The sequence below is a fragment of the Dryas octopetala genome, chromosome 9 (genome assembly GCF_963921425.1).
Source record: "Dryas octopetala chromosome 9, drDryOcto1.1, whole genome shotgun sequence".
Taxonomy (NCBI): domain Eukaryota; kingdom Viridiplantae; phylum Streptophyta; class Magnoliopsida; order Rosales; family Rosaceae; genus Dryas; species Dryas octopetala.
Genome location: NC_141374.1, coordinates 3,410,434 through 3,423,444, shown reverse-complemented (window position 1 = coordinate 3,423,444; position 13,011 = coordinate 3,410,434). Strand labels below are relative to the sequence as shown.

The 13,011-nt window shown below is 40.8% G+C and overlaps 1 long non-coding RNA gene across 1 annotated transcript; it reads left to right on the top strand.

Annotated features, from left to right (window-relative positions):
• Window positions 1-6,035: 6,035 nt before the first annotated feature.
• Window positions 6,036-7,768, top strand: LOC147273197 (uncharacterized). The gene is made up of 3 exons (XR_015119775.1): window positions 6,036-6,121; window positions 6,812-6,863; window positions 7,663-7,768. It is a non-coding gene; the product is annotated as an uncharacterized LOC147273197 (long non-coding RNA).
• The last annotated feature ends 5,243 nt before the right edge of the window (window positions 7,769-13,011 follow it).

Sequence of the window (13,011 nt, the reverse complement as noted above, 5' to 3'; positions counted from 1 at the left end):
AACAAAAATTCAATAATAAAACTTCCCCAAAATAATACCAAAAACCATTTCCAGAAACTGTCTACACTCAAGAAAAGAGTTGAATTATAAAATGTGCAAAACATTTCGAAAACCAAAGATCCACTCAAAGTCTACCCCGAGCTACACCGAATCCCTTTCAAAATTGATTCCTACTTACGACCCCTCACTTGTATGCCATTCCTACTCACAGTCTACTGTATAATATTTGTTTAATCCTCACTCATATACCTCGACAATAAACATTTCTTCTCTAGTTCAGCAATTATCATCATAGCATCTTTATAGTTCCCAAATAAATCCCTTAGTCTCAAATCTTCGTCACTACGTTCTCATGATTCAAATCCTACATCTAGCCTCTTCTACACATAAAGCAACAAATCAAATAAAACAGACAATTCATCTACGGTACTCAACAATATAACCAGATAAGTTTCGCTAATAGTTTAACCACGTGAAAAGCCCAAAATGCCCTTCTTGGCGCCTTTGCTCGGATATCAAAACCGGCGGCATAACGGCATCAAGAATGAGATTTCTCGTGCCCGCGTACCTGTGAAGACCAAACAACCAATACAATTACAATCTAGATTCACAAATTGGTCGTTCAACGGTCGGATTAGGCAGCAACACCACACCCAGTGGCTGCCCGGCCACAAACAACACACAAACATCATCAAATTCTCACCATAAGGAACTAGAAGGGTTCCTGAGACCTCAATTGGGTGGAATTGGGTCAAACGACCACTAACCTGCTGCCAAAAGTGGTGATTCCGATGGTGGCAGCGGCGGCACAAACCTCTAGGATCATTTTTGACCATTGGACCGACGGCCAAAAGTCTCCAAAAATGGCTGAAATCGGCAGTGGAAGCCGGCGGCTGACTTGGCTTCCCGAGCTCAATGCTCCGCCGTGGAGTATCATCGAGGCAGGAGGACACCATGGCTCAACTCGCCTTGGTGAAAAGAACAAGACCCAGTGGGTTCGGTGTCGCGTCCAGGCCGGAAAAACGAGATCGCCAGCAGAGCCATCGATTCTGTCTCGCGTCGATTCTCTATCTACGGTGGTCGGCCGGCGAAGGGGAGGGCTGCTGGGGGTCTGCAACGGCGGGAAGAAGTCGCCGGTGCCTGTCACTGGTCGTGGGGTGGCCGAATGACGAATCTTCCGAGAGAGAGAAAAGGCAGAGAGGAGAGAACCGGGGAGAGAGAGAGAGAGAGAGAGAGAGAGAGAGAGAGAGAGAGAGACAGACAGACAGACAGACAGAGACAGAAGAGGAGGCTGAGGGGGGGTGGCGTCGCCGAAGGTCGAGGTCGCCAGGGAGAGGGGTGGCTGGTGATGGTTGGGAAGGGTGTGTGCACGAGGAAAAGCTGAGAGAGAGAGAGAGAGAGAAATAGTGTGCGGGAGGAGAGGGAAAGAAAATTCTGGGTTTTTAAAACCCATCCACGCAAAATTACAACAATGCCCTTCACTTTGAACGTCCGAAAAATTCAAACCATAACTTCGATCGACGCGTGCTACGTGTCTACGAACTTATGAACTCGAGACCTATCCAACGTGCCTAAAGTCAAAATCAAAAGTCCACTAATTTTAAAAGTGAACTTTTGGGTTAAGCCCAAATGACAACAAAAATTAAAACTTTAAACCAAAACTTTTTTAAATTCCAAATAAATTCCCAAAATCCTTAAAATATTTAAAATAATTATCTGAAACATACGGGGTCTCACAATCTATCCTCCTTAAAAAAAATTTCGTCCTCGAAATTCCCAAGGAAAGTAAAAGCGGAAAATAACTTCACACAAACACAACAAGCACAAGCAACAACAAAATCGCACGTCAGAAAAACTCTTTCAGTTAAAAGAAAACTGGAAATAACACAAACAAGAAGGAAAATAAAAATACAATGCAGATCGAATCCTTCACTTGAGAACTGCAGGTAACAAGCTTGTCGTATTCCACCCGTATCCGTTTTCCAAGATCTTTTGAGTGCATCCAACTTGATCTTCATTTCCTTCGAGTAGCTTGCCACGATTCTCGATGACTTTGGATTCTCCTTTCGAACTTCCATGTTCATGTGCGAGTTGCTCAACCACTTCTGAAGCGTTGCCACTTGGAATCGTAAAACTATAACCGTTGAGTTCTAGCAAACAAACAATAGCCAAGTCCTACCTAGCCACTACCTCAACTCTACTTACTCGGTGAACTATCTCTTCAACCAACTAAAAATACTACTTCACTATTTCTCTTGAACCTTTGTTCTCTAACTAATAAACTTACTTAAACCTTCCAACTTTTCTAACTTCAAAGCTCTCACTAAGTCTCCAACTTCAACTTTTCCTGAACTTGCTGAGGAGCAGAGAGGCGATGGCAGTGCAGGGGACATTTCTCAAAACTTTCTCAAACATTTTCATGGCTCAAATAAAATACTTTTCTGAAATCACTTGAAAATCATTTTCTTTCTCAAACTGGCTTTCTCAAACAATTTTCCTCAACTGATTTTCTCAAACTGGTTTCTCAAACCTTCTGTAACATCACCATTCCTCATTTGGGCAGTGTGGGATCACTCACTTCTCCTTACCTGGTAGCTCGCCACTACCTCGCGCAGCCGCCCACTCAGGGTCTTGGTCCCTGGGTCTTGCAATCCACACACTTCCGGCCGGGTCTAGCTCTGATACCAATCTGTAACGCCCGAACCTCGTGCCCATAAATATGCTGAACATCAAACTTTTAAACTTGTTTTCTCTTTTCTTTTGAGTCAAGCATAACAACATAAGTAAATACCATTTTACCGGAAACATTTAAACGAAAACATTGTGTAAAAACAATTAAATAAAACTCTCTGGGTCCCACTGCCTCGTCGTCTCCTCACTGCTTCCTCAGCCTACTTAACCTGCAAAACACAAACTCTACACCACAACCATGGTGTACCGGGTTATACAACAAACCCGGTAAGCTCACTAGAGCTCGTATGAGTGAAATGACGTAATAATAATTATACTCAATAATATTCCTAATTCCCATACTTCAAAAATAATCCACAAGAATATTCATACCTACTCAAATCACATCACAATTTCATCAACAATTATCCAAACATCAAGATAAACAATAATTCCTCATATTCTCATCAAATTCCACCAGTAATAATAATCACTCTGCAAGTCAAATCCTTAGTCATCAACTATATATTAACCTCAACAACAACCATTCACATCCTAATTCATAATCTCAATGCATAATCATCCTCGTTCTCAATCTCAAAGATTCAAGCCTAGACTTTACTAAGTCTTAGCCAAACCAAGTCCTAGCAAACAAATACAACACGCAAGCAAAGCAACAATTCAACTATCTAATTTCACTCACAACGCTCTTTGAAATCCCTCTAATTTCACTCATATCGCTTTTTGAAATCCCCCAACTTTAAAACATTTTCACAAATCCATTTTTAAATCATCTCAAAACTGTAAATCAAACTCTGAAAAACACATAATACTCTGAAGCTGTAAAATTATTAACATATCTGAAATAAAATGCAATGCATTTCTGAAATTGTCGTTTAAAACGTTTACTGGTGTAATATAATTTCTCAAAATACTCCACAACTGAAAACTAACGCCACACTAGTACCCCGGGGAACCGCTGGTCATACAATGCCGAGTCATCTCTAGGCAAGTGCAGAGCAAATCTATGCCTGATGTGATGCTGGTCATACACCGCCGACTAGGCAAGTGCAGAGCAAATGCTGGTCGTACACCGCCTACTAGGCAAGTGCAGAGCAAATGTCATGCTGGTCATACACTGCCAACTAGGCAAGTGCAGAGCGAGTGCTGGTCGTATACCGCCGAGTAATCTCTAGGCGAATGCAGAACAATATATATACCTGCGTGATGCTGGTCGTACACCGCCGAGTCATCTCTAGGTGAGTGCAGAGCAATATATACCTGCTGAAGGGGGTACTAATATGGCGGTTTGAAACCGCTTCTGTATACCTCAATCAACCACATCTCAAAAATACTCCTCCAGATAAAAACTGAAATTTAATTCTTCTAATAAATCCGCTTAAAATAAAATCATTCTCAAATTGTGAAAGCTGCTCGATCAAAATCATTTTCTAAAGGACAAAAATTCAATAATAAAACTTCCCCAAAATAATACCAAAAACCATTTCCAGAAACTGTCCACACTCAAGAAAAGAGTTGACTTATAAAATGTGCAAAACATTTCAAAAACCAAAGATCTACTCAAAGTCTACCCCGAGCTATACCGAATCCCTTTTGAAACTGATTACTACTCACGACCCCTCACTTGTTTGCCATTCCTACTCACAGTCTACTGTATAATATTTGTTTAATCCTCACTCATATACCTCGACAATAAACATTTTTTCTCTAGTTCAGCAATTATCGTCATAACATCTCTATAGTTCCCAAATAAATCCCTTAGTCTCAAATCTTCGCGTTCTCATGATTCAAATCCTACACCTAGCCTCTTCTAAACATAAAGCAACAAATCAAATAAAACAGACAATTCATCTACGGTACTCAACAATATAACCAGATAAGTTTCGCTCACAGTTTAACCGCGTGAAATGCCCAAGATGCCCTTCTTGGCGCCTTTGCTCGGATATCAAAATCGGCAGCATAACGGCATTGAGAATGAGATTTCTCGTACCCGTGTACCTGTTAAGACTAGACAACCAACACAATTACAATCCAGATTCACAAATTGGCCATTCAACGATCGGATTAGGCGGCAACACCACACCCAGTGGCTGCCCGGCCACAAACAACACACAAACATCATCAAACTCTCACCATAAGGAACTAGAAGGGTTCCTGAGACCTCAATTGGGCGGAATTGGGTCAAACAACCACTAACCCGCCGCCAAAAGTGGAGATTCTGATGGTGGCAGTGCCGGCACAAACCTCTAGGATCATTTTTGACCACTGGACCGACAGCCAAAAGTTGCCGGAAATGGCCAAAATCGGCGGTGGAAGCCGGCGGCTGACTTGGCTTCCCGAGCTCATTGCTCCGCCGTGAAGCATCATCGGGGCAAGAGGACACCACGGCTGAACTCGCTGTGATGAGAGGAACAAGACCCAGTAGGTCCGTTGTCGAGTCCAGGCCAGAAAAATGAGATCGCTGGTGGAGCGATCGATTCTGTCTCGCGTCGATTCTCCGTCTACGGTGGTCGGCCGGAGAAGGGGAGGGCTGCTGGGGGTCGGCAACGGCGCAAGGAAGTCGCCGGTGCCCGTCGTTGGTCGTGGGGTGGCCGGACGACGAATTTGCAGAGAGAGAGAAGTGGTGGAGAGGAGAGAACTGAGGAGAGAGAGAGAGAGAGAGAGAGAGAGAGAGAGAGAAGAGGAGGCTGAGGGGGGGTGTAATGTCCAAAAAAATATATATATATATTAATAATAATAATAATAATATTTATTGGGCTTTAAATTTGGGTTAAACTCTTAAGTTTGGGCTTTAGCCCAATTGTTTTACAAGAAATGAAAAGCCCAACTTAAAAAAATAAATAAATAAAAAAATAAATAAAAAATATCTGAAAGGGTTTGAAGATAATCACCAACGCCATTAGCTTTCTCAAAACTAGCACACCTAAGCTTTGATCAAGGGTGGTGATTCCTTTAGGGATAATCCTTATCTAAATAATCATTAGATACATCCCTCTTAACTGATACATCCCTCTTAACTGAAGATGTTTGCCAATTAGACTATAAGAATAGTCTTGAGCAACAAAAAGAGCAGCACAAAGAAAACTGAACAGAGGAGACAAAGAAGAAACCCGAGAGAAAAAGAGAAAGAGAGAGAGAGAGAGAGAGAGAGAGAGAGAGAGAGAGAGAGAGAGAGAGAGAGAGAGAGAGAGAGAAAGAGAGAGAGAGAGAGAGAGAGAGAGAGAGAGAGAGAGAGAGAGAGAGAGAGTGAACTAGAAAGAGTTAAAGAAGGAGAGGTTAGAAACTCTAAAGGTTAGAAACTGAAATTTTTTATCTTAAAAGTTTTTCTTTAAACTTTCCTTAAACTAACCTCTCTTAGTCTCTGTGTTTTTCTTTACTGTAGGAACTCACAGCTTTTAGCCTCTCTAGAACTCAAGGGGGGTATAAAAAGGTGAGCTTAAGGAACCCATGGAAACATGGGTGTCCTTAACAAATTTTCTCAAAACTTGTTGTTTTATAATTTTATTTACATGCCTTTCTTTTATGTTGTAAAACTAAAATTTGGTTGTAGATAGTCTTATTATAGCCTTAGAAACATGTTTTGCGGTTTGGAATTGAAGGAAAATGAAAAACAAAGGAATATGAAAAATCTGGAATTTTTTCCAGAAAATTCGCATGTTTGTATGGCCTCCTTTCGAGCCTTATAACTTGAGTTTTAACAGTCCGTTTTTCATGTTCTTTATATGGTTGTAAAGAGGTGATGCAGAGCTTTAAAACAAGTATAAGTTTGCTCAATTTGGTGAACGTTTGATAGGTCAAAAGTCGAGTCAAAAATGAGATAAAAAAACTGGAAATCTGGAAAAAAAACAGGGGCTGTTTAAAGTGACGATGAACAGTGCCCGGCCAGCCACCCCACTCGCACCGCCGGCGCGTGGTGGCACGTGCGGCTGTTTCCGGCGACCTTTTTCGCCCAATTTTCACCCCCCTAACTCTATTTTTCGATACGAGTCCAATGGTATAAGTTTCGCGTCAATCCGACACCTCTAAGTTAGAGTGTGAGTTACACTCTCCTTAAAAAGAGAGTGAAATAAATTTAAATCTAATTAAGTTATATCTAAACTATATTTTTTTTAACTTTTAGACCCGAACACATAGGAACGGACCAAGAAGGAACTCGAGCTCAAGAGATTAAGGTAGGGTCTCTAATTCCCCAATGATTGGACTATATTACAATTAATCCTTGTGTCATGTTGTGTGATTTATTTTCTTGTGATAATTTATCTTTATTACTTGTGATGTTATTTCTTCATTAAATGTATCAAGTGCACTATATTTGTGAATAAGCTTTTATTATTAATCTTGTGTGTGCACTGTGAAATTCCTAAGTCTGTGATATTTATTATTATGCATGTACTATTTAATTTATCTATACTCAAATTGCGTAAGGTTAAATTATTATGCATGTACTATTTAATTTCTCTATACATGCATTAATGTTTATCTTTACATGCATAATCATAAGTGCATAAGGAAAGGGTGATTGTGAACAAGGTTAAGAAAATGATTAATTGAGACACCAAGAAGAGAGGGAGATGAACTTGGTGGTCTCGTGATTTATTAGAGACACCATGGAGAAAGGGAGATGTACCTGGTGATCTCATGATTTGTGGAAGAATTATTGAAGAAAAAGTGGAATTAATTATATTCAAAATATTTGGGCTTAAGGGACGAATGGGTGTTGGCTCATACTTGGGACATTCGGGGCCACAATGGAAGGATGCACGGTATGGGACGTGTAGGTCTGTTTGTCTTGGGTATGTGTCAACGGGAATGGTTAAAGAGTGAGTACACACATTCGCATTGCATATAATTGAAATCATTATCTGTGTTTATTTTCTTTTACTGAGACATTGATTAAATGTGATAACTGGCCATGAGGGATAAATATACCCTACTGAGCCTTAAAAGCTCACACCCTAATAAATCATGCAGGTGACGGAAATATGACCAATGATGTGGAATACCCAAGGGAAATTTAGAGAATTTGCTGGAGTACTATGTTTTGTTTGTTTAACAATACATTGTAATATATAAGAAGATGAACATCTAGTATGGTATTCTTGGAATAGTATTTTGCTAAATAAAGTCTATTTTTCATTTTCACTTTACTTAGTCTCTTCAATTATTTTATATGATTTTATTTTATTTTATTTTTATTTTATTCTCACGTCTTAATTGTAGAAAAATTTTTATAAATCTGCGATTAGGACGTAAGTCACGCTTCACTCCTAGATATTAGATTTTAATCAGGATTGGGGCGTGACAAGTTGGTATCAGAGCTTATAGGTTTGAGAAATGGGACAAATTGAGTAGGATTATATTTCATCTACGATTTTAAAAGGTAAAAGAAATAATATATGTATGTATATGATTGATTTTTGTTTGCTGTTTGTATTCAATATTTATTTGTTTATGTTCTACTAACCCTATGGACAAATTAATTATGTTGACAGTATGGATGTAATTGAAGGAATGGATAGATGGGGGGGTTATCGCATCGGTCCTGAGGGGATAGCTCCTCTTAACCAAGCGGTATATGATGAAGCGATCAATCAGGATGCTCGTAACTTTTTGATTAATGAGATTAGAGATATCTTGATTTTGTTTCCTCACCTTGCACCGGCATCTCAAAGGGAGATGGTTCGACACAGTGTAAGAGGACAGGCTCGGGCTTTAGTTGGGGCATTAGAGTTGGCTATGGATGATGAGATTTATGAGATTTCCCGTGAGATAGCAGTAGCACAAAATTTACATGCAGAACAACAGGTTATGGAAGCAATACCTATAGCAGCAGTGGCACCTGTGACAGAGATTTCTACAGAGTTAGCTTGTGGCGAGCCCCACACACCCCCACCACCAGTCACAGATGATAGTTCTGACGACGAGTAGGATAGAGTGCACTAAAAATTAGCTTAAATATGACCATATTTAGGGGGGGTTGATTTTGGCAGCTGGAAATATTTTGGTGGAAATATTTTGGGGAATGTTTTGGAAATATTTTTGACTTAGACACTAGGAAAAGGAAAATGGAGGGTAGGAGTTGTAAAAGATGACAAAGTAAAAAAAAAAAAAAAACCTAGATTTCTAACTATAATATTAAATGGTTGTTTACCCTTTTTGTGGTGTGGTTATAGATTATATATGTATTTGCGGTAAATAAGTTTGGAAATTATTTTATATTTGTAGAAATGCTAACTAGCATTAACTCTTATTCTAAAAAGATGGCTGGAGAAGCAGAGGATGCGAACCACGTGTTGAATGGAAACGATGGAGTAATCGCCGCTATTCAAGACATGGCAAATGCGATTCGTGAAAGCAATCGAGGACGTCACGAAGAAGATGAAGTGGAACGAGTCATGCGAATTCAAGCAGAATTTCGAAAATCTCGACCCCCTGTCTTTAAAGGTATACCAGATCCAATAGTAGCAGAAGAATGGTTACGTCAAATCAGAAGAAGTATAATGAATCAGAGGGTACCAGAAGGACTACGAGTAACTATTGCCAGTTCTTATCTTGAGGGACAGGCATATCATTGGTGGGAATCAGTTCAAGGGATGCAAGACACAGAAAATATGACTTGGCAAGAGTTTGAGAGGATCTTCCTTGAAAAATATTTTCCTGGAGTTGTACGAGAAGCAAAAGCACGTGAATTCATGTACCTTCTCCAAAGGGAAATGACTGTGGTCCAGTATCAAGCCAAATTTGAAGAACTATCACGTTTTGCGCTTTACATGATACCTGATGATGCTACAAAAGCAAAAAGGTTCGAGGAAGGTCTTCGACCTGCAATCAAAGAAAAAGTGGATATCCTCAAATTAACTCGTTATGCAGATGTCGTAGATCGAGCACTTATAGCTGAACGAAGTACTCCAGAGGTAAGGAAAAATTGGATTCATAAGAATGCAAGTGGAGGACCAAGCAGCAAGCGCCCAAGGTTTGGACCTTCTCAACTTCCGCCACCAAGATCAAGTGTGGTAAACCGAGACTCAATAATTTGTTACCACTGCCGGCAAGCTGGGCATTCCCAACGATTCTGTCCACAATTGCAGACATACCAGGCTCCTCACGCACCTCAATTCCAATACCGTACTCCGTACCCGCCACAACAGAACCAATGGAGGCCACCGATGGTACAACAGCCACCACGTCCCGGAAGACAACCCACTCAAATAAGACCTAAACCTCCACCTGGTATAAAACGTTCTGAACAACCTGCCCAGGCAAGAGTGTATGCTATGGGAGCAAAGGCGGAATCAACAGAACCAGAGATGGTGGAAGGTACATTCCTAGTATTTAATTCTTGGGCTAAAATATTGTTTGACTCTGGCGCTACACATTCTTTCATCTCAAAGTCATTTGCATCCATCCTTGAGTTAGAATCTGAATTCATGAATTTTCCACTGAAAGTTGGGTCTCCGTTAGGAGGTGCTAGAAAAATTGATAGAATATGTAAAAATTGCATGATAGAAATAGCGGGTCATAAAGTATATTTTGATTTGATGATAATGGACATGTCGGAGTACGATATCATCCTCGGAATGGATTGGCTCACACAATACCAAGTTATTATCGACTGTAGAAGAAAAATGGTAACGGTAAGTACATCGGATGGACAAACATTTAAATTTTACGGGAATAGGGAAACTCACCATCCTAGATTAACTGTTAACTTAAAAGAGGATGACTTTAGGAGCTTAATCGCTAACCTCAAGATCGAAAAAGAAGATGGACCGCAGATTGAATTCATCCCAGTGGTGCGAGCATACGAAGATGTATTTCCAGATGATTTGCCCGGATTACCCCCGAAAAGAGAAATAGAGTTCACCATAGAAGTTTATCCAGGCACATCACCTATCTCTATACCTCCACATCGAATGGCACCGGCAGAGCTTAAGGAGCTGAAGACTCAACTTCAGGAATTGCAAGAAAAAGGGTTCATTCGTCCCAGCACATCACCATGGGGTGCTCCAGCTCTTTTCGTGAAGAAGAAAGACGGATCTCTCAGGATGTGTATCGACTACCGCCAGCTGAATAGAGTCACAATAAAGAACAAATACCCGCTGCCTCGGATCGATGATTTATTTGATCAACTAAGAGGATCTTGTTTCTTTTCCAAGATAGACCTTCGATCTGGATACCACCAGCTTCGTATCAAGGAGGAAGATGTACCAAAGACAGCCTTTCGAACTCGATACGGGCATTACGAATTCTTGGTGATGCCATTCGGCTTAACGAACGCACCAGCAGCCTTCATGGATATGATGAACCGAATTTTTCGACCTTACCTAGATCGGTTCGTGATCGTATTCATCGATGACATCCTCGTCTATTCCTCATCTAAAGAAGAACATGAACAACACTTGCATTACGTCTTACAAACGCTGAGAGAACACAAGTTATATGCCAAGTTTAGCAAATGTGAGTTTTGGCTAACAGAGGTAAAATTCTTAGGGCATGTGATTTCTAAAGAAGGTATATCAGTAGATTCTTCCAAAGTTGATGCAGTGTTGAAATGGAATCAACCAAAAAATGTCACTGAAATACGGAGTTTCCTTGGGCTAGCCGGCTACTACAGAAGATTCATAAAAGATTTCTCCCGACTCGCTGCCCCAATGACAAAGTTGACACGTAAGGGGGCAAAGTTCGAGTGGAACGAGGAGTGCGAGAATTCATTCCAGGAACTAAAAAAGCGATTAACCACTGCCCCAGTACTAATCATTCCTGAGCGAGGTATAGGCTATGTAGTCTACACTGATGCTTCTTTACAAGGATTAGGAGGTGTCTTAATGCAATCTGACAAGGTCATAGCCTATACTTCTCGACAACTAAAGTCACATGAAAAGAATTATCCTGCACACGATTTGGAGCTTGCAGCTATTATTCATGCTTTGAAGGTATGGCGATATTACTTATATGGCGAACGTTTTGAACTTTATTCCGATCACAAAAGTTTGAAGTACCTTTTCTCGCAAAAGGAGCTTAACTTGAGACAACGAAGATGGATGGAGTATTTAGAAGACTATGATTTTGGACTACATTATCACCCAGGAAAAGCTAACGTAGTCGCAGATGCATTGAGTAGAAAATCTCAAGGAACGGTGGGAAGCTTACGGATTCAGAAGTGGAAGGTTGTAGAAGCCATTCGTGAATATAATCTATACGTTGACGCCAATAACAATGATGCTTATCTTTGCAATTTAATTGCTCAACCAAGCTTAAAGGAAAAAGTCATTGAAAAGCAACAAGAAGATGCATTCTGCAAATCCATACGTGAAAAGCTCGCTGCAGAAGGTGAAAATGAAGGATGGACCGTTCCCAAAGACGGTGGATTAAGATACCTGGGAAGGATATACGTGCCTGAAGTCCCGAATTTGCGAGACGAAGTATTACATGAAGCTCATTTTTCTACCTACACCATCCATCCAGGTAGCACTAAGATGTACCACGATCTTCGGCGACAATACTGGTGGAAGGGCATGAAAAAAGAAATAGCGACTTATGTTGCAAAGTGCCTCACGTGCCAACAGGTGAAAGCAGAACACCAAAAACCAGCAGGGATGCTCCAACCACTACCTGTAGCTGAATGGAAATGGGATAACATCACAATGGACTTCGTGACGGGGCTACCGCGATCGTCAAAGGGACGAGATGCTGTATGGGTTATTGTAGATCGTTTAACCAAATCTGCTCATTTTCTACCCGTAAAAACCACTGATTCCACCGAAACATTGGGAAAGCTATACATTAGGGAGATAGTAAGACTACACGGAATCCCAATTTCGATTGTTTCAGACAGAGATTCTAAATTCACTTCTCGATTATGGGGAAGTTTACAGCATGCACTTGGAACGAAACTGAACCTCAGCAGCGCTTTTCATCCCCAAACGGACGGACAGTCTGAGAGAACTATCCAAATTTTGGAAGACATGTTGAGGGCATGCATACTAGATTTTCAAGGAAATTGGGAAGACCACCTACCATTAGCAGAATTTGCCTATAACAACAGCTACCAGTCTAGCATAGGGATGGCACCCTATGAAGCACTCTATGGAAGACCTTGTAGATCGCCTTTGTGTTGGGCTGAAGTGGGAGAAGATATTTTGTTAGGACCAGACTTGGTCCAAGAAGCCACAGAGAAGATAAAGATCATCAGACAACGCTTGCTTACTGCTCAAAGTCGGCAAAAGAATTATGCAGACCGACGAAGAAGGCCACTAGAATACAACGTGGGCGATCATGTTTTTCTCAAAGTCTCGCCACGACGCGGAGTTAAGAGGTTTG